Here is a 24,353-nt window from a genome sequence, read left to right on the forward strand (position 1 = left end):
CCTCAGTTGCTTCTATCTTTTTGCTATTGTGAACAGTGCTGCAATGAACATGGGTGTGCATATATCTGTTTGTGTAAAGGCTCTTATTTCTCTAGGATATATTCCAAGGAGTATGACTGCTGGATCGTATGGTAGTTCTATTTCTAGTTTTTTAAGGAAGTGCCAAATCAATTTCCAAAGTGGTTGTACCATTTTACATTCCCACCAGTAGTGTATAAGTTTTCCACTCTCTTCACAACCTCTCCAACATTTATTATTATGTGTTTTTTAGATTAATGCCAGCCTGGATGGAGTGAGATGGAATCTCACTGTAGTTTTGATATGCATTTCTCTAATTGCTAATGATTGTGAGCATTTCCTCATGTATCTGTTAGCCACCTGAATGTCTTCTTTAGTGAAGTGCCTGTTGATATCCTTTGTGCATTTTTTAATTGGGTTATTTGTCTTTTTGGTTGAGTTTTAGCAGAATCATGTAGATTTTAGAGATTGGGTGCTGACAGGAAATGCCATAGCTGAAAATTTTTTCCCAGTCTGTAGGTAGTCTTTTTACTCTTTTGGTGAAGTCTTTGGATGAACATACGTGTTTGATTTTTAGGAACTCCCAGTTATCTGTTTTTTTTTCCGGCATTTTTAGTAATGTTTTGTATTCTGTTTATGCGTTGTATTAGGGCTCCTAACGTTGTCCCTATTTTTTCTTCCGTGATCTTTATCGTTTTGGACTTTATGTTTAGGTCTTTGATCCATTTTGAGTTAGTTTTTGCGCATGGTGTGAGGCATGGGTCTTGTTTCATTTTTTTGCAGATGGATATCCAGTTATGCCAGCACCATTTGTTAAAAAGACTGCCTTTTCCCCAATTAACTGACACTGGGCCTTTGTGAAATATCAGCTGCCCATATGTGAATGGATTTCTGTCTGGATTCTCAATTCTGTTCCACTGGTCTATGTGTCTGTTATTGTACCAGTACCAGGCTGTTTTGACTACTGTGGTGGTATAATAGGTTCTAAAATCAGGTAGAGTGAGGCCTCCCACTTTGTTCTTCTTTTTTCAGTAATGCTTTACTTATCCGGGGCCTCTTTCCCTTCCATATGAAGTTGGTGATTTGTTTCTCCATCTCATTAAAAAATGTCTTTGGAATTTGGATCGGAATTGCATTGTATCTATACATGGCTTTTGGTAGAATAGACCTTTTTACAAATTTTAAGTCTTCCTATCCATGAGCAAGGTTTTATCACTTATGTAGGTCTCTTTCGGTTTCTTGCAGTAGCGCCTTGTAGTTTTCTTTGTATAGGTCTTTTACATCTCTGGTAAGATTTATTCCTAAGTATTTTATCTTCTTGGGGGCTACTGTAAATGGTATTGATTTGGTGATTTCCTCTTCGATGTTCTTTTTGTTGCTGTAGAGGAATCCAACTGATTTTTGTATGTTTATCTTGTATCCTAGGTTGTGTCATCTGCAGATGACACAACCTTGTTTGCTGAAAGTGAAGAGGACTTGAAGCACTTACTAATGAAGATCAAAGACCACAGCCTTCTGTATGGATTACATCTCAACATAAAGAAAACAAAAATCCTCACAACTGGACCAATGAGCAACATCATGATAAACGGAGAAAAGATTGAAGTTGTCAAGGATTTCATTTTACTTGGATCCACAATCAACAGCCATGGAAGCAGCAGCAAGAAATCAAAAGACGCATTGCATTGGGTAAATCTGCTGCAAAGGACCTCTTCAAAGTGTTGAAGAGCAAAGATGTCACCCTGAAGACTAAGGTGCACCTGATCCAAGCCATGGTATTTTCAATCACATCATATGCATGTGAAAGCTGAACAATGAATAAGGAAGACCAAAGAAGAGTTGATGCCTTTGAATTGTGGTGTTGGCAAGGAATATTGAATATACCATGGACTGCCAAAAGAATGAAAAAATCTGTCTTAGAAGAAGTACAACCAGAATGCTCCTTAGAAGCAAGGATGGCCAGACTGCGTCTTACATACTTTGGACACGTATTCAGGAGGGATCAGTCCCTGGAGAAGGATATCATGCTTGGCAGAGTACAGGGTCAGCAGAAAAGAGGAAGATCCTCAACGAGGTGGATTGACACAGTGGCTGCAACAATGAGCTCAAGCATAACAATGATTGTGAGGATGGTGCAGGACCGGGCAGTGTTTTGTTCTGTTGTGCATAGGGTTGCTATGAGTCAGAACCGACTCGACGGCACCTAACAACAACAACATCTTGTATCCTGATACTCTGCTGAACTCTTCAATTAGTTTCAATAGTTTTTTTTTGAGGATTCTTTAAGGTTTTCTGTGTATAAGGTCATGTCATCTGCAAATAGAGATACTTTTACTTCTTCCTTACCAATCTGGATGCCCTTTATTTCTTTATCTAGCCAAATTGCTCTGGCTAGGACCTCCAGCACTATGGTGAGTAAGAGTGGTGATAAGGGGCACCCTTGCCTGGTTCCCATTCTCAAGTGGAATGCTTTCAGAATCTCTCCATTTAGGATGATGTTGGCTGTTGGCTTTGTATAAATGCCCTTTATTATGTTGAGGAATTTTCCTTCTATTCCTATTTTGCTGAGAGTTTTTATCATGAATGGGTGTTGGACTTTGTCAAATGCCTTTTCTGTATCAATTGATAAAATCACATGGTTCTTGTCTTTTATTTATATGGTAGATTACATTAATTGTTTTTGTAATGTTGAACCATTCCTGCATACCTGGTATAAATCCCACTTGGTCATGGTGAATTACTTTTTTGATATGTTGTTGAATTCTGTTAGCTAGAATTTTGTTGAGCATTTTTGCATCTATGTTCATGAGGGATATAGGTGTGTAATTTTCTTTTTTTTTTTTTGGTGGTGTCTTTTTTTAGCTGGTTTTGGTATCAGGGATATGCTGACTTCATAGAATGAGTTAGGGAGTATTCAGTCCTTTTCTATGCTTTGAAATACCTTTAGTCAGTTGCAATATTTTTCTTTGGTTTCTTTTGATCTATTTTTTTAGGTCCTCATTTTGCTCTTGCATTGTTTTCCTTAAAATTTTTAAAGCTCTTTTTCTATGTTTTTCCTTAACTCTTAACATTGTTGTATTATAGTCTTCCGTTCTTTTACTTACGCACTGTTTCATAGCTGGGCTTTCACTCTCTTCATTTGGATGGGCCATTTTTTCCTCCAGTTGTTGTAATTTTATCGAGGCTTTGGAATTTTTGAGGGTGTTAACTTTCTCAGTTCTCTCCAGTATTTGGTGTTTTTGCCTGCACTACTTTCTGCAAAACACCCTTTGGCAGGCAGGAACTTTGGTCTTTGCTTTACTGTTTCCTCTCCCTCTCTGTGATAGCTCCGCCTCCCTCCCTAGTTTAATTAGGATTAGAAAGTTCCAGATGTCACGTTTCAACTTTCAAGGTGTCCCAAACACAGCAGAGAACATGCTGTGGTCAATGTGTCCTTCAGGAGGCACTGCCACTCAGGCGAGATATTGTGCATTAAACAATCTGTCTACCAGGGTGCACAGTCCCCTCTCTGGTTATTATAGTCATGTGTCACTTAACATTTTGTGAAATAGGACATTATGTGATTTAGACGTTGTGCAAACACCATATAGTCATGCACTGTATAAAGTCCTTTCTGGCAATGTCCGACCACGTGTATGTCCATGGTTCCATAAGCGGAAATCAGTGGTGTGTTTACGGCATTTGTGACCTCAGGTGCTCACTGGCAGCCAGCTCTCACAGCAGGTGGGCCTCCCATCTGAGCGGTGTGCGTGGGGCTGAAAGACTCACTTAGCAACAGTGCATGTCTTGCATTTATTATTCCATTTGCCTGCCTAGTGTTGCCAAGCGATTGTCAGTCCCGCACACACACTCAGCATGGGAGGCCTGTATGATGGTAGGGCCGGCCACTGGCGAGCACTAAGGTCACAAATGCTGTAAACATGCCACTTATTTCCCCATATAACCTTATGGGACCATGGACTTACATGTGGTCGGATGTTGCCTGAATGGATGTTATGCAACGCACGACTGTACTCCCTTTCTCTTCTCTGTTTCTGCAACCATGTTTCCAGTCAGAAAACCCACACCCAGCAAGCCCCCTTTGTGTCTGAGTGTTGCCAGCTGGTTTTGCTGGCGGTTTCCTTTTTTGCTCTTCAGGGGCTGCTTATAGCTGAGCAGAGCCCTGGTGGCAAAGTAGCTAAGGGTTCGGCTGCTACCCAAAAGGTTGGCAGTTCACCTACCTATAGGCAAGATGAGAAGGCAGAGGGGGACAGGAGCTGGTTGAATGGACACAGGGAACACAGGGTGGAGAGGAGGAGTGTGCTGTCTCATTAGGGGGAGAGCAGCTAGGAGTATATAGCAAGGTGTGTTTAAATTTTTGTATGAGAGACTGACTTGATTTGTAAACTTTTTCACTTAAAGCACACACACACAAAAAAGGTTGGCAGTTCAAACCCACCAGCTGCTCCTTGGAAACCCTATGGGGCAGTGCTACTCTGTCCTATGGGGTCACTATGAGTTGGCATAGCCTTGATGGTGATGCGTTTGATTTATGGCTTTTGGCATTCAGGGGAAGCACACGCTGGCTTTCCTCCATTTCACAGGAGGGGCAGGCAGTCTCCAAAAGGACCCCTGAGAGATCTGCCTGGTTGGTTTCAGAGCTCTAGTGGCCCTGTGGTTGTTGGGGGAGCAGTCCCCACTTAAGTGGCCCACCCCCTAGCTCCACTGTTGGGAATCTTCTGTAGGAGTTTGTATTAATCCGGTAGCCAACATACCAGGTGAGGCAGGGGTTGTCATGCTCCGAACGGACCCCTAGGGAGGTCTGCCTTGTTGCTATCAGAGTCCTCCCAGTAGATTGCTGTCTGTGAGAGCAGTCTCAGTCAGTAGTCCTCAGCCCTGACCAGAAAGGGGGACAGAAAAACTTAAACTGACTCCCAGGGAGGTCTGTCTTGCGGCTTTGGGGGCCTGAGCTATGGGATGTACAGGGAGGCAGGTAGCATGCTGCCTACAAGAGCAGAGTTTTCCATTGCAGCTTGCGGCAGCCTTGTTTGTAGCTGCCAGTCTCTGCTGGAGGAGGGACTGTCACACTCTGAATGGACCCCCGGGCAGGTCTGCCTTGTTGCTATCAGAGCCTCCACCGTAGTATGTTGGCTCTGAGTGCAGCGTTCACTCAGGTTGTCTACTTCCTAGCACACAGCAGCCTCAGTCAGCAGTCCTTAGTGCTGACTGGAAAGGGGAGCAGACAGACCTGAAGTGATTCGTAGGGAGGTCACTCTTGTTGGTTACAGAGGCCTGAGCTATGGGTTGTGTGGGAAGAGGCAGGTAGAGAGTTGACTGAGAGCAGACTCCTCTGCAGGGGCCTTTGGTAATTCACAGCAGCCTTTCAGCTGACAGTATCCGGGTGGGGGAGGTGCTGGCACTCTCTGGATCGATCTTTGGGGAGGTCTGCCTTGTTGCTTTTAGATCAGAAGCTTGGGGTTCTATCTCTTTGTAAAGGCAGGAGGTGTGGCGATTAGGGAAGCAGGTTGTTTTGCTGGTGCCACTGCCCCAGTTCACAGCAGCCTGCTGCCTGCTTGGCAGAGGGGTGGGGAGGAATGGTGGGAGAAGTGATTTGCCTACTGCATGCGACTCATTGGTTGTTGATTCTTGCCTGTCTGCAAATTCCCTGCTGCTGTCCTCTGCACCTTGATTCAGAGTTCCTCAAAGCTGAACATCACTTCCCTGTTGTACTTGTGGGGAGTGTCAGAACAATGGTCTGTTTACACCACCATCTTCCCCGAATTCCATACGGTTTTCAGCGGCTGATTATTTGGAAGTAAACTGCCAGGCCCTTCTTCTGAGGCACATGTGGGTGGACTCACACCTCCAACATTTCGGTTAGTAGCTGAGTGTATTAACTGCTTGCCCTGCCCTGGGATTTATTTTCCAATTTGTAGCCTATCTGAAAATCCATTTATGTTGAAGCCACATCTCTAAGACAACCTGGCTGGATATAAACTCCCCTCAAAGCTCTGTAGAAGCTCCTCTGTGCCTTCTTGTATGCAGTGCTGAGGCCTCCAAGGCTCATCTGATTTTTGTTTCTATAGCAGCCTTTTCTGCCTGGACGCTGGTAGGACTGTCTTTGCCACTAACCCTGTTGCTTTTCCAGCACACTGTCCCTGTCTCTAGGAACATCAGCTCAAGACACAGGGTAGAATGAAACGCAACTTATATCGGCGAAAAGGGGATGGATTTATTTGCTGATATTCTCCTGTAGTCCCAACCTAAAACCTGCACATCAATCTCCCTTCTCACCTCATCCTGTTATTTTCTTCATCTCAGCTTGGCCTTTTTTGTGGCATTTTGTTCTTTTCCCACAAAGTTCACTTCCACATCCTGCTGGAGATTATTTTCAGAGGTCAGAGTTCAGGTCCCACAGTATTTATCTTACATCCAGTGTTTGCTCCCCACTTACTCACTCTTCCCGTTTTTTCTTTTATTGTTGTAAAGATATATAACACAGTATTTGCATCGCAAGATCTTTCACGTGTACAGTTTAGTGACGCTGATTGCGTTAATCACGTTGTGCAGCCATCACTAACACTCGTTGCCAAATTTTCCATCGCCACAAACAGAAACTCATGTTTCCCACTTTAAAAATATGGAGCACATCACAAATTTTTGTGCCTTCCCTGTGCCATGCTAGCCTTCTCTGTATCACTCGAACTTGAGTACATACGCTGCTAAAGCGAGTACCCCACTTACTCTGGAAGGAGGCGCGGTCGGTCTAGAGAGACGATGTCTCTCAGGATGTCCTTGTCTCCATGGCTGCCTCCCTGGGTAGGAATACAGTCCACCTCTTTAGTCTCTGGCTGGCTGATAAGCTTGGCATGACCTCACCTTGGGCAGCCAGCAAATGTGACTCTGACCCTGTGAAGTGGCACCTTTGCCCACCTTGCAGCCTGGACCTCTGATATTGCACAATGATGGGGGTCCTATGACGATCTACAATAGTGTCTGCACTACCCGACTTACCCTGTCCCTGACTAAGCCCACTAAGTTGGACCTGCACGGGCCACACCCCCTCCCCAATTCCTGCCTGGTGGTTTTCTGGAGTTGCTGTCTCTGAATGCGGGAGGAGGAAGTGAGGGGAGGGTGGAAACAGCACTCTTTCTACCTCAAAATCATTACTTGTATGGCAAAAGGGCAGTTGCAGGACCTTCTGATTGGCAAAGTCCTCAGGAGGGGGGTGAAAGCGTCTTCCTACCTTTCTCTGGGAGTCCCTGGGTGGTTCACACAATTAATGTGCTGAAATGTTGGAGGTTCAAGTTCACCCAGAAGCACCTCGGAAGAAAGGCCTAGTGACCTACTTCTGACGAACCAGCCACCGAAAACCCTGTGGAGCGAGTTCTACTCTGACACACAAGGCATTGCCCTGAGTCCAGGCTGACTTAACTGCTGCTTGTTACCTTTCTCTGAGAGGTCATGGATTCCTGCGGGGACGCATGGATTGTTTTTCTCTTGGACCTGCTCCATCTGTCTTATAGAGAGGGGAGATTCTTCCCAGGCTGTCTACCTGTCTTTGCTTTCAGTGTTCTGAGAGTTTTTGTCTTTTTTGGTGTGTCTTCTCAGGTATTTTAGGGGCACGCTGGGAGAAGCCACATGCTATTTTAAACCATGACTATCCTTTCCCTTTTAAACTCCAGGTTTTCAGTCCATTTCCAGATGAGCCCATCTCTGTGTCTCTCCTCCAGGCATGACTCCACAGTTTTAGCAACAGAGAGAGGGAAAGGAGGGAGGGAGCAAGCCCTGAATATCAAGCAGCAGAGGTAGATGGCTTCAATATTGAAACCACCAGAGCCCAAATGTGCAAAGCTACTTAATGAGGTTGTAATCAAACACAGTCCACCCAAAGGAAATTAATTAGAGTCCAGAGGGCAGGCAGGAAGTAGAATGGGTTTTTTTTTCTCCTCCTGGCAGCTACTTCTATGCAAGGGGGCAAGGCCTGGGGAGTACCAGGCCTCAGCGGGGTGCTCAAGCTGGGCACTGCCCTGTAGCCCTCCCCAGGACATTTGGTTTTTGTTCTGGGGATTTCCAGGGGAGGGAAGGGAAATGTCAGGTGTTGTTAGGGAAATGCAGCCAGAGGAAGCCACCAGGGAGAAGCCAGAACACCTCAGAGTTAAGGAGCCTAGTACAGACAGGCAGACTTCTCTAAGAAGCTGCACGTTCAAAGAAGGCAATGGCCTTTTAGGAAGGTGGGAAGAGTCCTACAAGTGCCATGGGGGAAGAAAAGGACACCAAGAAACAGATATAGTGAGCTGGATGGTGGCACCAAAACGATATGTCGTGTCCCAATCCCAGTGACTTGTGACGTGACCTTTTTTGGAAAAAGGGCCTTTGCAGAAGTAATTCAGGGTCAGGAGATGAGGGGGTCATCCTGGGTTCCCAGGGGGGCTCTAAGTCCAATGATAACTGCCCTTATAAGAGACAAGCAGAGGAGACACATGAAGATGGAGCCAGAGGCTGAAGTGATGCAGCCACAACCACCAGGATCTACAAGAGGCAAGGGAGCATCTTCCCCTAGACCCTTCAGAGAGTGTACAGTCCCACCAACACCCTGATCTCAGGCTGTGAGAGAACAAACTGCTGTTGTTTCAGCCTCCCAGTTGGCGGGACTTTGTTAGGGAAGCAGATCAGGACAGAGGTGGCATCTCCCCAGGGAATACCAAGCAAAAGGGAGAAAAGGGCACAGCTGTGGGCAATCAAGAATCATTATTGCCAGAAATCCACTCGCTATTTTCCACTAGCCCTGGGCCTTCTGTGGGTGTCTGCATCCTGGACATAATCCCCTTTGTTGTTTGCTCCCAGAGGTGGGACTGGACTAGTCAGAAATGCTTCCTATAGGATCGCTTGCTCCCAGAAGGCTCCCAGCTCAATTCGAGAAAGCACATTTAAAACAAGATGAGCCCCTCAGGTTGGAAGGCACTCTAAAGACCAGATGGACTGACACAGTAGCTGCAACAACGGGCTCAAGCATAACAATTGTGAGGATGGTGCAGGGCCAGGCAGTGTTTCCTTCTGTGGCACACAGGGTCGCTATGAGTCGGAACCGACTTGACGGCAACTAACAACAATTATCCACCATATTTATAAGCTTAATTTATTAAATTGTAGCAAATGTTTAGGAACTTGGGAAAGTTTTGCTTTTTAGGATGGGTATTTACAGATTTAAGAAAAGTGAGTATGTTAACTTTATAAAATCACTTCAGTGTATTTGCGGAAATGTAGTTATAAACACGCCTTTAAACATGATTGTTTAAATTTACTAGGTGCAACCTGGATCAAAGGAGAATGAAGAACACCAAGGACACAAGGCAATTACGAGCCCAAGAGACAGAAAGGGCCACATGAACCAGAGACTACATCAGCCTGAGACCAGAAGAACTAGATGGTGCCCAGCTATAACCGATGACTGCCCTGACAAGGAGCACAACAGAGAACCACTGAGGGAGCAGGAGAGCAGTGGGATGCAGACCCCAAATTCTCATAAGACCAGACTTAGTCTGAGACTAGAAGGACCCCGGTGGTCATGGCCCCCAGACCTTCTGTTGGCCCAGGACAGGAACCATTCCCGAAGCCAACTCTTCAGACATGGATTGGACTGGACAAAGGGTTGGAGAGGGATGCTGGTGAGGAGTGAGCTTCTTGGAGCAGGTGGACACTTGAGACTATGTTGGCATCTCCTGCCTGGAGGTGAGACGAAAGGGTAGAGGGGGTTAGACGCTGGTGAAATGGACACGAAAAGAGAGAGTGGAGGGAGAAAGTGGGCTGTCTCATTAGGGGGAGAGTAATTGGGAGTGTGTAGCAAGGTGTATATGGGTTTTGGTGTGAGAGACTAACTTGATTTGTAAACTTTCACTTAAAGCACAATAAAAATTATATAAAAAAAAAACTTATTAGGTGCATAATAGAATGAGATTTGTAAGTTGAACTTAAAAGCTTAAGGAAAAACTAAATTTAAAATTTTCTATTTCAATATGTCGAATATTAATTGAAAACATCAAGTAGCTCTAAGTAGTCTTTCTGGTGTGTACACAAATATGCCCCCAAGAACCCCCCAAAACTCACAAAGATTATGCAGATGAGGTAAGAGCCCCACAAGTGGGGGCCTCTCCAAGCATGGGAGAGAGGGGCTGTGAGAGTTAAGAGCTAGGCACCTCCCTAAGGCTTGGAAAACACCAGAGAGCAAAGCAAACTAGCAAAAGTGACAACTGCCACGGTCCCCTCTCCCTAAAAGAGCCATGCTCGAAGGTTCAACAAAGCCCGCTCCCCACCTCTGGCCTGATGCCGGGTGGGCATGGCTGCCTGGGGGTCTCAGACGCTGCCTCTGGAGCTTGGCACCAAGGAGCTGTCCAATTGGATTAGCTAATCCACTCCAGCCAGAAACTCGGGTTGGGGGAGGGGGGCGTTGTACGGAGGTCCAAGCAAAGAAACTACCTGATGGGAGGTCACTGGCCACCTGCTCCCCTCCCCGACTTGTCCAACCTAGCTGAGGGGTGAGGGGCAAGAAGCGGGGTTCTCCGGTGCCCCCCTCAGGGCCACTGACCCCCAGGGTCAGCTCTGTGACTCTGCTGCTCCTTCAAGGCCACCAGCCCCTGTGGGTTTTGAAGCCGGCACCTCAGCAGGCTGGCCCTCATCCTTCACTGCTCCCTCAGGCCCTGTTTACTGTGACACAAGCTTTTGTCCAGCTCCTCTCAGCAGGGGTATTCATGGCTGCACGTGGTTTGTGTTTTCACCTTGAAGTCTCTGAAAACCACACCCTCTGCACTAAACAGGCCTCTGGAAACAGGTGCTCAGCCGCGGCCAAGGGAAATCTAACTGAAGTCAAAGAAACAGAGGTGTTAACAGATAAATACCAAAAGGATGCCTTTTCTTTAGAAAAATAAAAAGTCATCAGGGAGGCTGTCAGATGGCGGGGAGAGTTTCATTCACTCCCCAGTCTCAACGCAAACTGGGCTGAGCTGGTCACAGCTACACCCAGAGCCTGCTGGAAGGGCTGGAGGAGGCACAGTCCCTGACCTGGGCTGGGCCCTGTGATTGTTAATGTGCCAACCTGGAGAGGCTATGATTCCAGCGGTTTGGCAGACATTGGGCTGCTTGCTCTTCTATACTGTATGTAATATGATGGAATCACCTCCACAATACGATCAGCTGAAAGGGGAGCTTCCTTGGGGCTGCAGCCTATTTCCAGTATATGAATGGATGTTCTGGCAAGGCTCGCTCTCTCTGGACCCTGGCTCTTCTCGTCGCCTGACCTCCAGTTCTCGGGACGTAAGTCTGCAGAAGTCTTCCGCCCATTGCCTGACCTGCAGGTTTTGGATTCACCAACCCCCATAACCCCATGAGCCAGCAGAAGTCTTCAGCCAGCTGCCTGACCTACAGATTTGGGACTTGCCAGCCCCCACAATCGTGAGCCATCTCCTTGCTTGCTGAAAGTGAAGAGGACCTGAAGCACTTACTAATGAAGCTCAAAGACCACAGCCTTCTGTATGGATTACACCTCAACACAAAGAAAACAAAAATCCTCACAACTGGACCAATGAGCAACATCACGATAAACGGAGAAAAGATTGAAGTTGTCAAGGATTTCATTTTACTTGGATCCACAATCAACAGCCATGGAAGCAGCAGTCAAGAAATCAAAAGATGCATTGCATTGGGTAAATCTGCTGCAAAGGACCTCTTCAAAGTGTTGAAGAGCAAAGATGTCACCCTAAAGACTAAGGTGCACCTGACCCAAGACATGGTATTTTCAATCACATCATATGCATGTGAAAGCTGGACAATGAATAAGGAAGACTGAAGAAGAGCTGACACCTTTGAATTGTGGTGCTGGCGAAGAATATTGAATATACCATGGACTGCCGAAAGAATGAACAAATCTGTCTTGGAAGAAGTGCGGCCAGAATGCTCCTTAGAGGCAAGGATGGCAAGACTGTGTTTTACATACTTTGGACGTGTTGTCAGGAGGGATCAGCCCCTGGGGAAGGACATCATGCTTGGCAGAGTACAGGGTCAGCGGAAAAGAGGAAGACCCTCAACGAGGTGGACTGACACAGTGGCTGCAACAATGAGCTCAAGCATAGCAACGATTGTAAGGATGGCACAGGACCGGGCAGTGTTTCGTTCTGTTGTGCATGGGTTGCTATGAGTCAGAACCGACTCGACAGCACCTAACAACAACAACAGCCCCCAGAATTGTGAGCCATTTCCTTGAAGTAAATCTCTCTCTATATTTATGTATAAGCATCACTGGTTTTGCCCCTCTATAGGACCCAGATAAGACAGACCCTAAGTCACTCTGGGGCCCTGGGCCAGCTCTCCCCTTGAGGCTGCAGTTCCCACCCACTGAAAGCAGGAGAGGCCAGCAGAAAAGGAACTCTGGACCAAACAGGTTAGGAACACAAAGAACGCAACTTTCTTTTTCCTGTTGGGTTATTAGCTACTGTGCTTTATGACTGTCTGAAAGGACATTATTTCCCAAACGCACTTCCCTTTTTCAGAGCATCCTGTGGGACTGGGAGTCTGCAGAACACACGTCCAAGAAGTCGGGGGCCAGATGATCCCTGAAGTCCACCAGCTCCTGTGAGTTCTCAGCACTTGGTCATCCACGCCAGCACCCTCCAGATCCCTCCACTGGGAAATTATCAGAATTGGTTGTTTTACACTGTCTGATGAATGCACTTAAGTCCATTTGTTCTTCTCTGTGGTCAATTTTGTCGTGTTTAAATGAAAAGTTTGGTCCATTGTCAAAGGAACTGTAGCTCACAGCAAAGACGCTCCTTCAGGGCCTCTAATAGCCTACTTCCCGAGCAGGAAGGCCTTCACAGGAACACCTGGCTTCTCAGAATGAGAGCTGAGGACTGGAGGCTCGGTTCTCACAGCGAGTGAGCAGCAGGAACAGCAGGGTTCCAGAGCCCAGAAGCTTCTAACTCCATCTCTCTCAGCCACCAGCCCTTGGAGGACTAGCTAAGGGTCTTTGCCACTTTAAATCTCTAGGTCAGAGGCAGGGCCAAGGCAAAACCTCTAGGAATCTGAACTCAAACAGCTGAGGGGAACAGAGATGAGTCACGCTGGATGAAGAATCCAGCTTGCTCCCAATTCCAGGCAGGAAGTGGTGCAGAGGGAGGAGGAGGAGATCCCTGAAAACCTGCTGCCACAGGGGAGCTCTGCCTGCACTGCCTCCACCCTCCCTGCTAGCAGAGAAGAAGGGCACTATGATGCCCCTGCTTGCATCCTAACTGCCCCTGACTAGGTCTGATCCCGGTCCACTCAGGCCATCTTAGAATCTGTCTGAGGTCCTTTGAGAAGCAGGAATGTTGAGCCAGAACCTTCTAGAGGATGATGTCCAATTATGTCAGCTCCCTGATTCAGGAGAAAGAGGGGGCTGAAGAGATTCAGGCCAGACACCTGGGAGGGCAAGCACCCAGCTCAGAGGCCAAAGTCACGTTGTAGCTAATAGTTTTCCTGTCTCAGGTGATCTGGGACGGCCGGGCCAAGGAGAGGAGTGGCAGAAAGGGTGAGGCTACTGATATACCTCAGCTGACAAAGGCTTCTGAGCCTCTGCACCCTCTCACAGAGGCTGCTGAGTACAGCATGCAGGGTATGCCTCACAAGGGCATCTTAGTGGGGCTGACCTCACCACACAAAGGCACTGTATGGGCTAGAAGCTGCCTTATGACTCACTAAAGGAAACCAAGGCAGTGAGGTGTCTTTGGGTTAGGGTTAGGTTGAAAGGCCTCTACACCCCCAAGGTCCTTGGTTTCCCAGACTGCCAGAAGCAGAGGGAGAGACAAGCGCTAGTGTGGAGGGAAAGGGCATGGGAGGGGGAGTGAGCTCATGCAACAATGCCCCTTGCTGGGACTGCCTTCTCTTCAGGTCCTGGTCTGCTCTCTGCTTCCTCCAGTGTCAATTCATGATAGTCTTAGCCACCACTCAGGGGAACAATGCTCCCTACTCTCGCCCCCTCCTGAGGTTTGCCCCTCTCTGCCTCCCCTCCTGTCAGTTCACACAACAGTGAAGGGGCAGCAAGGGTTCTCGACCGTGCGGAGTCCCAGAGGCCTGCCTTTATCCTGCCTCTGGATGTGGCCCACCTGCCTGAGCTATTTGCGGGGACAGACCCAGGCCTCATTTCCCAGTGCTTCTCCAGGGAACACCAGGCAGGAGACAGCCTTGGGAGACCAGGAATGGTCCCGTTCCTACTGCTGGTGGCTGTGTGACCCTGTGTAGCCCATGACCCCTCTCTGGGTCTGCTTCCGTCTCTAAAACCCCAGCCCTGCCCGGAAGTGAGCTGCTGCTGCTGCTGCCGTTAGCTGCTGTGGGGTCAGCTGATTCGTGGTGACCCCACGCGCAGGAGATGAACTGTTGCCTGGTCCGGCAGTGTCTTCACAATCATCGATACGCTCGAGTCCACTGTCGTACTTCGAGTGCCTTCCAATGCAGAGGGCTCATCTTCCAGCACTATTCGGACAATATTCTGTTCTACTAATTGGACAATATTCTGTTGTGAAGCTAGGGTTTTCACTGGCTGATTTTCAGAAGTAGGTCACCAGGCCTTTCCTCCTAGTCTGTCTTAGTCTGAAAGCTCTGCTGAAACTTGTCCTCCATAGGTGACCCTGCTGGTATTTGAAATATCGGTGGCATAGCCTCCAGCATCACAGCAACATGCAAGCCACCACAGACGGGTGGTGGAGAAGTGAGCTACGGGAACTATAATGTGGACGACATTCAAGTGGCCAATCAAAGGCCACAGGCCTGTCCCAGCACCTAGGCATGTGAGCTCCTCCCAAGCTTCCGCCTCTGTAGCCCTTGCTCTCTCTTGCTCACTCCCATACCTGGTGAGGCAGTAACATCCTCACAGGAAGTGTACTGGTAAGAAATTGTAAACCAATCTTGGGAAATAACTCACAGTCATGTGGAGTTTATTGCAGGCATTTCCTCAGCGACCCCAGAGCTTGAATCTTCAATACCTAGCCCTGGCAGGTGCAGCAAAGGAGGCCTCCCTGGCTGACCCCTCCCCAGGTGACCACAGGAGCCTGAACACCCACCCAACCTACCACAGAGACTTCCCTCTCCAGTGACGCCTGCAGCTCCCACCCCCTCACCAGGGCGTACAATACAGTCCTGTCTCGGGGCTCCACCAACACCTCCCAGGTAGGTCTCAGATAAGGCAAAGTAGGTGCTGAGGGAGGCCAAGAGGCATGGAGAGTGGTGGGTGGGCTGCCTGCTGTACAGTTACCAGCTGTCTATGGTATGGTGCGGCTGGGCCAGGCAGGTAAGGACCCAGGTAATCCTGACTGTTACATGTAGGGTGCACAAGGCTCTCCTGTACCCCCCTCTAGCACCACAGTAGGGAACGCTGCCCCAATTCTGCTCCTTTGTTGGGTGGGGCCTGAGTCCAGAGTGCTGGGAGGCAGAAACTGCACCAATAGAACTAAGGATGGCAGGGAGTGAGGGAGGCCACGGGCTGTCCAACTCCCATGCTGAGGGGTCCTGGCTCCCTGCAGGGAGATGGTTGGTTTCAGTGGAGAGGGATCTGTCATGGATTGAATTGTGTCCCCCAAAATTCATGTCAGCTTGGCTAGGCCATGATTCCCAGTATTGCATGGCTGCCCTCCATCTTGTGATCTGATATAATTAAGTGGGATAACTCCTACCCTCTATGCCTGTGGTTATGGTCCTGTTGGGGAGTCAGCTGTCTGTTATGTTAATGAGGGCCAGGGTGGGGTGCACCATCCTTGCTGAGTCACACCTTTTATCTTATAAGAGATAAAAGGAGAAGTGAGCAGAGGGGAAGGACCTCTCAGCACCAAAAAAGAAGAGCCGGGAGCACAGCACGTATTTTGGACCCAGGGTCCCTGCCCTGAAACGCCTAGACCCAAAGGAAGACTGATGCCAAGACCTTCCCCAGGCCCGACAAAGAGAGAAAAGCTTCCCCAGGAGCTGGTGCCCTGAATGTGGGCTTCTAGCTTCCTAGGCTGTGAGAGAATAAGTTTCTGTTTGTTAAAGCCATCACTTGTGGCATTTCTGTTACAGCAGCACTAGATGACTAAGACAGGGCCCTGCCCCTTGCCTGGTGCCCCTCTTGGGAGAAGGGTGTCCTGCAGGTCTCCTTGGGCAGCCTGTAGCTGTGGGTGGGGGACCCACTGGGCAGGAGTGGCGGGGGCGGGGGGGTGACTCAGGGGCACAGAAGTGGCTGGTGCCCCCTATAGGGCAGTGGTGTCTTCTGAGAGAACCCTGGCTGAGGGCAGGGGACAGCAGGGTGACAGGCTTGGGGCACCAAGGCCTGCTAGAGGGGGCTGTGCACGGCTCACCAGAGCTGGTGTGGCTGGCAATGGCTGGGGAGGGCAGGTCAGGCAAAGCCTGAACTACAAAGCATGTGTGTGCGTTGGGGCCTGGCTCCCTGCACCTCCCGGCCCAGCGCCTGTGTCCACTTCTGCTGTCTGCACCCCAGATGAGGAGGGGTTTGCACAGCAGCCAGCGGAAGCCCCTGCACTGTCTACCCTGACTGCTGTCCCTGTGTGTCACTCCCCTGGGCTCTCCACCCAGCCCAACCACCCTGAACCACTCAGTGGTCACAGTCAATGGCAGAGCTGGAAGCTGACCAGCTACGGCCTGCTCTGCAAGCATGCACGGCCCACAGACAGCACGGCAGCTTGTCTAAGCCCTTCTACAACAAGCACCTTGGGGCTCTTGGTGCACCATATTAGGCTACTCTTCCCAGCTACCCAGCAGGCGCCCAGGAATGTCTGCTGAAGGACACGACCCCATCCCAGTGGGCAGCCGAGCAGAAGGTGCCTGGCAGGCTTCTTGCCTTTGAGCACAAAGCCCAACCAAGCTCCACCTGGCCTGAGACGTCTTGGCTCCATTCAAAGGAACCCTGAGCCACCTTCAGAGAAGGGCACGTGGGATCACCAGGCAGGAAGACAGCAGGATTGGAGAGGGCAGCTCCCGGGAGTGGGAGGAGAGTGGAGTGGAGGGAAAGCAGGCATGAGTCAGACAGCAGGATCCCAGCAAAGCCTGTCTGAGGCTGGAGACGGCCCCATGTCTCCTCCCTGACTCCCTAGGGTGAGAGGCCCACCCGCCCACCGGATAACTCAGCCTCTTTCTACCGGGGCTTTGCTTAAAGCTGCAGTTGGGAGCGTGAGAATCAGCACTAATGTGAAAGTCTGAAGGTCTCCTGGTTTGGCCTCCACTCCAACCACTGTGTGGCCTTGGACTTTAAACCCTCCTCTGCCAGACCGTGGGGCCAGCCGGCTTCCAGGGCCGCCCTCAGCACCCCAGCCTGTCTCTGTGCTGCAGCCCAGCACCCGGGGACTGCGGGCTTGGCGGGCTCAGCCCTCACCCTTGTCCTGGCACTTGCCCCGGATGAGGCACGAGGTGGCAGTCTCAAGAAGCCACTGTGAATGCAGCTCAAGGTCTGCAAGGAACAGACGGCCACGTGAGCGGGTAAATGCTAGAGAAGCGCGGTGTCTTTCTGAGACCACAGAGCTTGGGGTCCTGACAGGTGGTCCCGCTCCTGTGTTTTGTCGATGGGTAAACTAAGGTGAAAGAAGGAAGGGCAGTGGTGTCGCTAGGGTTGGTGTCACCCCCCCATGCTAATTACCACAATATTGCAGCTAAAACACCAGAAAATTTGACAAAATCTGGCAGCAACAAAAACAACAGTGTGTTCCTGTAGCGTGTGCACCGGAAACCACGGGATTCAAAGTGTCATTGCAGTGGGGTAACAATGACAGCTCTGACAGCGCATTAGAAGGTTCAAAAAGTAAATTAGCACAGAGTTTTAGCCTTGTAGGTATACTGATACACACAGGCTGCGCTGACAACATTTTTTGTTGTTTTTGTTATAACTAACTACAAGGATTTTTTTAAATAAAAAATAATAAATTTCTATTGAAACACTGCACAAAACTTTAATAGACAGTCGTTTTGGTGTCACCCCCTCTGACAGTGTCACTGGGCAGTGTGTACCCCTGTACCCCACTAGTGATGCCACTGAGGAAGGGACTTGGTTAGGGAACCCGGGGCAAGTTAAGGTCTGAGCTGGGACCCAATCTGAGGGCTCCGGATTCCAGAGAAGGTGATATTCTGATGGCACCAGCAGCAGCTAGCTGCTCGTCACTGAGCACTCACTCCAGGCAAAGGAAAGAGCATTCGCTATTGGGGCACTTTTGCTCCTCGTGATTACTCAGGTAGCAACCATTACCCCGACTGCTTCTTCCCGTTCTCTTGATTGCCCTATCCCCAGCACTGAGAAGAGTGTCTGAACAACAGGTACTCAACTGCTGGATAAACGAATTAATTTCTTTCTTATTTTTGCACATCTGTATTTTCTAGTTTTTTTTTTTTTTGATTGCAGATTGCTGTTATAATGTTTTTAAAAATCCACTTTAGAAGATATTCTGCCAACCTCACAAAACTATTTAAGGAGCAAAATAAACATAAGAAATGGCTTATGAATTGGAAAGCAGCAAAGTGCACTTACGAAGGGGCTTTCAGATACCGTCCCCCCACAAGGTGCAGGGCTGATGCAGAAGGGTACCCCGCTGTCAGCAATCGAATGCCACAGTGAGCTGGGTACTTCTTGACCCACAACTCCCTCCAGCCCCACCCCACTGTCCTACTTGCTGGGGCAGGGGTGAGTAGTGGTACAGAGGGAAGCCAACCAAGGTCTATAACAAGACTTTTTAACAGTCTGCTTTTCACCAGGGGAAGGGAGAGATACACAGCAGGGAAGGGCCACAGGGAAGAACACAGGAGCAGAGGGAAGCCATGGGAGGAGGGAGGGAAGGGGGCAGAGACGCACGCAGGCGACCACCACGTGGACCCGAGGGGCAGCTCCGGAGATGGACATGGGCCTCCCAGCCCCAAGTGAGGCCACCTCTGCAGGCACACAGCCGGACTCCTGCGTCCACCCTGGTTACGATAAAGTTAGAAACATCAAAATGTCACATTCCTCTGAGCCGCAGCCGTCGGCAGAATTCCATACAGCTGCAGCAGCCGGAAGTCTGAGCTAACAGAAGTAAAAAGAGCTGGGAAATGGTTCCCAAGAGCCACGTGGGCACTGCTCAGGGCTGGGGGCGGGGTGGGAGGAGGGCAGGAGTCCCCGCTCCTGCTCTGTTCTCATTACAGCATCTAACTCTTTCAGGAATGGTGAATCCAAGATACAGCAACTGAACCTGCCATTTTAGACAACTGAGCCCCTCTCCTGCCGCCACAGTCTCTCCTAAGGAGGAGGCTATGATACTAGTCAAGAATACAGCCAGGAGAAGCTTCAGGAATCAGTGCACAGTCTGTGTGTGTGTGTCTGTGTGCGTGTGTCTGTGTGCGTGTCTGCTGTGTGTGCCTGTGTGCGTGTAACTGGCTCCGGGTGGGTGTGACAGGTAGTGTTATGTGTCAACTTGGCTAGGCCGTGATTCTCGGTATTATGTAATTACCCTCCATTTTGTGATCTGATGTAAGGAGCGTTTCCTTGGGGGTATGGTCTACATCCAATAGACAGGCAATCCCTGGACTACGAACAAATTCGGTCCCTAAATCTGTCTCTAAGTCGAATTTGTACATAAGCCAGAACAGTTAGGTATGGTTCAAATGTCAGTCAAATGTGTGTCTTAGTATATAGTACCTTCCCATGTACAAAAAAGATTGAAACACTTGCAGATACACTAAAACTTCTTTAACATAATAATATGGTAATAATAACAATGTTTTGATGCCTGTCGCAAAGTAACACCCATTTGTTGTTAGGAGCCATTGTATGTACCTCGAATTTTTAGTAGGATAACTGAACAGGGTTGATTTATAAGGACGGGTTGTCCATAAGTTGGACATTCATAACCCAGGGACTGCCTGAATGTTCTGGCAAAGTTCGCTTGCTCTCTGTCCTGCATCTGACTCAACATCATCTGTTCTTGGGATGTGAGCCAGCAGCCTGCTGCCTGACCTGCAGATTTTCGGATTCGCCAGCTCCCACAACCCTGTGAGCCGGCAGCCTGCTGTCTGACCTGTCAGTTTTGGGTTCGGCAGTCGGTGCGATCACGTGAGTCAGGAGAACCCTCCAGCCTGACACCTCCTCTATGGGTTTGGGACTTGCCAGCCTCTACAACGGCATGAATCATTTCCTTGAAACAAATCTCCTTCTTGCTGTTTGTCTTTGTATATATAATTCACTGGTTTTGCTCCTCTAGAGAACCCAGCCTAAGACAGTAGGGGAGGGGCAGACAGGTGTGGGGAGGGGCATCCTGATGGGGAAGTCAGAGAAAGACACTGGTCACTAGGGTGACTCTCCTGCAAGCTGGCTGCCACCTGCAGGAAGCTGTGGGAGGCAGGGAGGAGCCACTGGATCCCTGAGGAAGGGAAGGAGTCAGAGCACCAACTCCGCTGGTGCTGGGAGGATGAGCCAGCTGCTACTGGGGGGGTGACGCGGCTGGTATGGGAGGATGACCTGGCTGGCACCGGGGGGTGACCTGTCTGGTACTGGGGGGATGAAGGGGGATGACCTGGCTGGTACTGGCGGAGGGGGTGACCTGGCTGGTATGGGGGGATGACCTGGCTGGTACCAGGGGGATGATTGGGCAGATGACCTGGGTGGTGCTGGGGGGATGACCCGCTTGGTACTGGGAGGATGATACGGCTGGTATGGGGGGATGACTGGGGGGATGACCTGGCTGGTGCTAGGGGGATGATCCGGCTGGTACTGGGAGGATGACCCAGCTGGTACGGGGGTGGGGGGTGACCCGGCTGGTACCGTGGGGGTGACCCTGCTGGTACCAGGGGGGTGACTGGGGGGATGACCTGGCTGGCTTGGAGTAGAAACCCCACTGGCTCCTGAGAGAGCACCAGGAGGAAGTGTGCCTGATGAGAAGTCCCAAATCCATTCGTTAAGGACTTCCTGAGAACTCGCTGTGTATCAACTACACAACCTGTGGCCCTTGCCCCAGAAAGTGCACAGGAAAATGACACTGGGGTACGGGTAGAGTGAGCCCACCCTGGCAGAACATGGACAAAGCCCAGGCTATTTTAGGAGTCCCAAAGAGAGACAGCAAAGCCATCTCCGGTCATCTGAGAGGAGGTGGACACTCTTTCCAGAAAGAAGGACTCTAGCCCGTCCCGCAGGCCCTCAGGTCACCTTTGGCCCTAGAGAGGCTGCGGCGCCCCTGGCCAGGGACTCTGGCAGCCATGGAAACCTGAAAGGCATGAGCAGAACCCTTCTGACTCTCATCACTTGAAACGCCTGGACCCAGCCTAGCCAGAAAGCCGCAGATTTTAAAAAGGAAGGTTCTCTTTGTGGATGGAATGAGCATGATTCAGCACAGGATGCAGGGCAGGAACGTGGAAGCTGAGCTCTCCGCGAGGCTCCTCTTCCCTCTCGCCACATGGGCAGAGACCCCGACAGTGCCTGCCCAACGGGGCTCCCACAGTGCCCAAGGAGGCCAGGCATCGCACCACTCCTGTGCGAGAATGCTGCGGCCTGGCAGGCTGCCAGGAACGGCAGCACCCACGGACACTGCTCCCAGAAACACAGCTACTCGGAAAACAGGGCTCCAGATCTCCTGACCACAAGGACCAATCTGGTAAATAAGCCCCAGTTCCCCAGCCATAAGCCAGAGAATCCACATGCTACTGAGGATATCCCAAGACAGCAGCTGCACACACGGTGGCCACTCGCAGCACACAGACTTGCTGAGGGATGTCCCTCGTCTGCAGGCTTTCCGCACCATACCAGGGACAATGGTGGTGGTGCTGTCTCCACCCTTAAGAAGCATATGACTCATCTGACAAACAAAACGAACATCAGGGAAAACAGTAAGTGTGGGGATAATTAAACGCTACCCAATGCAGGAGGACTGAAAAAAGGCAAGTGGGTCTCAGAGCCACAGACAGGTCCCTGTGGCTGACGTGGCCTGGAAAGGGACCTGGTGGATACAGGGAAATGCATCCCAGGTGGAGAAAGAATAAGATCAAGGCCAGGAGTGGGGGCTGCCCTGCTCAGTGTCTGGTGGTCTTCCAATCTGCTTGCCTAAAGAGATTTTCTTAAGAGGGTTGGGGAGGAAAAAGGCAACCTTCGAAGGTCATTGTGCTCATTCTTCTGTCTCCAGGTGGGCAAGACCTGCCCAGTCAGGTCTCTAGGGAGCCTCCAAGAGCGTGTCCATTACCAGTGCCTGTTAGGGCTGTCTTAGTTACCTAGTGTTGCTGTAACCGAAATGCCACAAGTGGGTGGCTGTAACAAACAAATTTATTTTCTCACAGTTTAGGAGGCTAGAAGTCTGAACTCAGGGCGCAGGCTCTAGGGGAAGGCTCTTTCTCTCCCTGTCCCCACTCTGTCTCTTTTTAGCTTCTATTCCGAGGTTGGAAACCCTGGTGGAACCGTGGGTAAGTGCTACAGCTGCTAACCAGAGGTCAGCAGTTCGAATCCCCCAGGCGCTCCTTGGAAACTCCATGGGGCAGTTCTACTCTGTCCTGTAGGGTCGCTGTGAGTCGGAGTTGAGTTGATGGCAACTGGTCTGGTTTTGGGTTTATTCCTAGGTTCCTTGGCGATCCCTTGGCATGTATCTTCCCCTCCATTGTGTTTTCTAGCCTGTTTAATCTTCCCTTTAACATCAGAAAAGAGACTGATTTAAGAAACACCCTACACTAACATTGCTCATTAACATAACAATGGAAATCCATTCCCAATTGTGATTACAACCACAGTACAGTGGTAGGATTTACAACATGTGTTTTTGAGGGACACAATTCAATCTGTAACAGGGGACAAGTGACCCTAGGTCCTGCGTGGTTCTTTCCTACATTAGCCGACGTGCTTCATGCTCCCAGGTGCCGAGCGGTGCCGGTCCTGCCACCCTGGCCACAGCGGACTGAACCAGGAATCCATGCCCAGGCCACGTGTGTGCATGGGGCTGGGCAGGCTAACTCGGGAACAGCTCTGCCTAATAGGGTGTGCCATACTGAGTGCAAATAAACCAACCCAATGAGACCCACTTTAAGGGACATGAGGAGGTGGGCCGCTTCAGCTTGGTGTAACTGACCCTGTATTCTGGGGCTCTATGAAGCTAATGGAAACCCTGGTGGCATAGTGGTTAAGTGCTACGGCTGCTAACCAAAAGGTCGGCAGTTCGAATCTGCCAGGCGCTCCTTGGAAACTCTATGGGGGCGTTCTACTCTGTCCTCTAGGGTCGCTATGAACCAGAACTGACTCGACGGCAGTGGGTTTGGTTTTGGGATGGAGCTAACTGACAACAGATCTGAAATTTCTGGGACTCAGAGAAACTGCTGGGTTGAAGAGATGACACAATAATTTTCATGTAGCCCTGCACTCACACTCTCTCCATGACTGAAGGTCACCTAGTCCCCCAGGGCTCCGCAGAGATGGCAAACCTGAGCCCAAGGCTTGGGGAGAGACAGCTGGGAGGAACAGGGTTCAGGGAAAGGGACAGGAACGGCCTTTTCTATCCAGCGCTGTCCTCTCTTATACCCATGAGCCTCACTCCAGACGCTTGTGAGCCTGCAGTGAGCTTCTGATCTGGTCTGAGCCCCAGCCAGGTATAGAGATTTCAAAAACACCTTCAGCCCACTTTATATGGAATGGTAAGAGACCCCAAATAGCTAAAACAATGTTAAAAGAGAAGAACAAAGTAGGAAAACTCATGCTGCCTGATTTTAAAACATACTATGTTGTTGCTAGGTGCTGGCGAGTTGGTTCCGACTCATAGCGACCCTGTGTGTAACAGAACAAATCACTGCCCGGTCCTGCACCATCTTCACAATCGTTACTACGTTTGAGCCCACCGTTGTAGCCACTGTGTTAACCCATCTGATTGATGGTCTTCCTCTTTTTTGCTGACCTTCTACTTTACCAAGTATGTCAGTCTCCAGGGACCGGCCCCTTCTGCTAACATGTCCAAAGTACATGAGACTATACAGTTACAGCAATCAAAGCACCTTGGTACTAGTGTAATAATGGATACATACACTCATGAAATAGAATTGAGAGTCCAGAGATAAACCCACACATCTACGGTCAACTGATTTCTGACAAGGGTACTAAGTCTACTTGACGGGGAAAGAAGAGTCTCTTCAATAAATGGTGTTGGGAAAATTGGATTTTCACGTGCAGAAAAATGAAACAAGATCCGTGCCTCATGCCATACACAAAAACAAATTCAAAATGGATTAAGGACCTAAATGTGCAAACTGAAATCATAAAATTCGTAGAACAGACAGGGGCAATGCTGTCAGGCCTAGCTTTCAGCATGGATTATCTAATATAATAACAAAAGTACAAACAGCGAAAGGCAAAATAATTAAGCGGGACC

The 24,353-nt window shown here is 49.6% G+C and overlaps 1 protein-coding gene and 1 pseudogene across 2 annotated transcripts in view; both read right to left on the reverse strand.

Moving 5' to 3' along the window:
- The window catches only part of LRRC75A (leucine rich repeat containing 75A), an 83,368-nt gene that overhangs the window by 52,929 nt on the left and 6,086 nt on the right, over positions 1 to 24,353 (reverse strand). The window lies entirely within an intron of this gene.
- Positions 6,632 to 6,728, reverse strand: LOC126063336 (uncharacterized; annotated as a pseudogene).

This window comes from Elephas maximus, chromosome 19 (genome assembly GCF_024166365.1).
Source record: "Elephas maximus indicus isolate mEleMax1 chromosome 19, mEleMax1 primary haplotype, whole genome shotgun sequence".
NCBI lineage: Eukaryota > Metazoa > Chordata > Mammalia > Proboscidea > Elephantidae > Elephas > Elephas maximus.